The sequence below is a fragment of the Scomber scombrus genome, chromosome 11, assembly GCF_963691925.1.
Source record: "Scomber scombrus chromosome 11, fScoSco1.1, whole genome shotgun sequence".
NCBI lineage: Eukaryota > Metazoa > Chordata > Actinopteri > Scombriformes > Scombridae > Scomber > Scomber scombrus.
The window spans coordinates 7,332,819-7,336,849 of NC_084980.1; positions in this window are offsets into that span (position 1 = coordinate 7,332,819).

Consider the following 4,031-nt stretch of genomic DNA (forward strand, 5'->3'; position numbering starts at 1 on the left):
TTTTATAACTATATTTTTTTAAAGAAGCCTGGTGACAAGTCTATAGCTTTTAGATTTCCCTTGAAGAGTCAATAGTTGTGAATCTGCTGTATGTCATCTGCTTTTAGTAAGTGACAGGATGAAGGCTGTGTTGACCACACAGAGGCCAGACTGAAACCATTAACTGTTGCATAGTGTCCCTGCAGCATGTGTGAAAACAGCAGATTTATTTAGTCAGACTTGTTCTATGGATCTTTCCAAAGCTCATAGTCCAGCAAAATTACACTTAGTCCTGTTTTTATAACTAGTGTCATCGCTGTCAGGATAATGTTTGTGCTCAGCCAAGCACAGATTTAGTCTTTATATACATCTAAGCTGAATCAGAGACCACCATGAAACTAAAGCTGCAAAAAGAAAAGAAAAAAGTGCCAAATATACCATTTTTTAAGACATTTTTTCCATCTACACCACCACTTTCTGATCACTTCTGTCCATCTGTGTTTATTCTGTGAGCCAGTGATCAACATATTTAGAACTAATGTCTGTATTGGTGTAAAATCTGTTGCGTATGTTCACACTCCCACCACCATCAGGCCACACTTTAGCTGTGCTTATATAACCCACATGTCAGTGCAGTGAAAGTAACTATTAACTTTAAGGCTATTAAGCTCTAGTGGAGGTCTGCACTCTGTCTACGTTGTTCATCAAATCTCTCAAAATCTCTAAATGAAATCTTCTCAGTGATACGCTTTCACTTTTGAAATGTTCAAACCATTTCGAGTTTTGTATCCAGCTTTAAGTTACAGCATTTTAACTGATTCCTCTCAAGCATAATGGAGCGAATTTGGGTCCTTGAAAAATGTAGTAAAGAATGAATAGAGCAAACAGAGTAGACAAAGTGGTTGGCATAAAATGTTAAAGAATATATTAAAGCATTAGGTTTTTGATGGAAGTGAAAATTACAATGGGAGTGGTGGTGCAGTAACATCTGTACAGCTCGCATTAGTTGAGGGTAAAAGTGTAGAGTTACACAGTTAAGCACAGCTAAGCACACTCCATTTAATTCAACAGCATGCTTTTTTATAGCTGAAATAGCTGAAGTGGAAGAGTGAGCAAATGTTTATGCATATAAAAGGACAAAACTCATAGGTGTGTTATCAGTGGTAACAGTAGTCCTCATTAGAATGATTACCACCCACTTTACCTCACAGCGTTATCACAGAAAGTCTCCGTTGGTCTGCTCGGCTGTCAGTTCAGTTCAGTAGGATAATATAGCTGTAACATTCACTGGTACTGGCAGGTCTGAACCTAAAAGCATGACAAGGACTGACAGAGACAGACAAAGTTGCAAGAGGAGTTCAGTTTACTTCAGTCAACAGGCAAGGTCAAAACCAGGAGATCAGTCACTCGGGCAAACAAATCCGACAAGGGGCAGGAAGGGAATCCAAGATCCAGAGAGCAGGTAAGCAGGTCAGGGGAAAAAAACAGGGATGAAGAATTCTGGAAAGCCTGGCAAAACACACAAGACAAATAAGTGGTGAACTGGTTTAATGGTGAGAAACTAGTTAGGGAATAACCTGTAGGTGAGGAGATGGGAGGGAAAAAAACAGATGAAGGGAATGAGGTGATTGCATCACAAGATTGATGGCAGGATTTGAAATATGATCAGATCTCAATAACCCTGTTCATACCTGGTATTAACATCCGATCACAAGTGGACTGCGCTAAATACGACAACCACAAAGACAAGATTGTGATCTGATCACTCAAACCACATGACAGAGGTGGTCTGGGATGCATTTGACCACATATCCTAGTGTAAATATTAATGCGTCCTGATGCGTCCCCAACTAGGATGTAACAGGAAAATATGTTATCAATGCAGGATGTGGTGGATTTTTTGGTAAAAGTTTGCCAGCAGTTGACAAAAGGAGCACAGATGTTCTTGAAGCATTTTTATTAGCTCTTACCTCTTTAGCCAGCACTAAAGACAAATGTGGCACTTGTCTGACTTAATAACTGTACACTCGGCCATTTGACCATGGCAGCAACAAAATCTGGACACAAATGGTCAGGTTTAGACACATGAGAGAAAGGTGTGGACAGCAATGTGTCTCAGCTGTCCTATTGTGATCGGATCACCCGAGATGCATGTTGATGCCAGCTGTAAACAGAGCTTTAGTGACACGCCATACCAAAGGAAAAGAACTACAGTAGGAGATAGTGGAATTTGTGACAGCATTCAGATATTTGTGATTAGCAGCAGGTTTCAATGTAAAGAAAGATTATTTTTCTTTAAAACTGAATTAAAGAAAAAGAATTGCATCTGCCTGACATAAATAAGTAATAACTTCATTTTGTGCATCTGAATGGATGATTATGACAGACTGTAGCAGATGGGGTTGCTCAACAAGGACATTCATCGTTCTAGTACTTCTTTACTAAAAAAACAAACAGTCACATTAAATAACATTTCTTGTGAATAGCAGCAATGCAGTGTTCCTTGAAAACTGTGACAAAAACATGCCTGGCAGCAGGACAAGTATTTAGTGAGAAATTTAAATAGTCATTATTCTAATGTGGGTAATCAACATTTCAAAATTTGAAGCCTTAACAAAGCAGGTAAATACTTACAGGTACGACTCAAAGACTCAGTGATCAGCACACAGCCCAGTCAAGCATACCTGCAGTTCTTCATTCATTTCACTCATTAATTTTCTTTGCCCATCTGTTCCTTCTCTGGGGCAGAGGCGGCTGGAGCCTATCCCAGCATGCACTGGGTGGGAAGGATGAGTTGAAAAATGAGCAATGCTCAATGCAATAATCTGTGTTGAGTATGGGTGTAATAGTGTGTACTTGAACTGATTCCAACACAACGCTCATTCTATCGAGCAAACCACAATGCAAAGTGGAGCATAGTTAATGTGGTTTGATTCTCTGTGAACTAGTAAAGCAATGAAAACTTAATTAGGTGTGTAAATGCCCAATCAAAACACCTCTATGATAGTAAACTGAAAACTCTGTAATACTCTGTAAACTCTGGGTTGTGGACTGTTGGTCGGGACAAAACAAGATATTTGACAATGTCATCTTGGGCTTTGGGAAACAGTGCTTGACATTTATCGCCATTTTTCTTAATGGACCGATCAATTAATCAAGAAAATAATTAACAGATAACAAAAATAACGGTTAATTGCAGCCTTAATTTATTCTATACCTCTCAATAGAATTGCTAAAGTGTGTCTCTTTTTGCCTTAAGACTTAAGATCTTGACTGAAGCTTTCAGAGAAATGTTTACTTTTTAATCATTTGCTATTTGAAAATGTTCTAGCATTGTGAATTCTCTTTTTTCTGCATTTTGGGTAATATATATGTTCTGTAACTTTATTTATTTATATGATGATGATTGTCTAAGTCCATCTCCATCAGCCACCTGGCCCTGATTGACAATTCTTAGGAGAATTTGGAGACTTTACCACAGATCTTGTTACTCATTCAACTCATATCATTCTAAATCTGCTAACGCCAGAGAATCTAAGTCTCTTGAACCCTTAAAACTTATCTTTTTGCCTTAACTTTCAATTAGTGGTCTTTAATTGATTGGGTCATGACCTTGTACTGTACTCTGGGTCAGTTTCTGTCTCAATGAATTTATTTTAAAGTGTTACTAATTAAAAACCTTGTCTCTCCTGCTAATGAGATTATTGATTGTTGCAACTGTTCTGATAAGCATTGCACCTTTCTACCCTTCTGTTTGTTTGCTGTCCACAAGCACCTCCAGTCCCACCCTCTCTTTCTCTTTTCCCTCTCTTTCCCTATTTCCTTCTCCTTGTTCTCCCTTTTCTCTCAGGTGCTTCTTTCTTGGACCATCATCCATCTTGGAACCGCTCTTCTTCCCTGGCTGTAGGCGCTGGTTCCTCATCCTACAAGAGTTTCAGCCTCACCTTACGTCCCTCTATATCCTGTGGGAATGTGTAGTCTGTCCTCTTCCCAGGTCTCCATGGTGATGGAGGTCACATGGCTCATGTCCTATTCCATTTGGCCCCACCTAG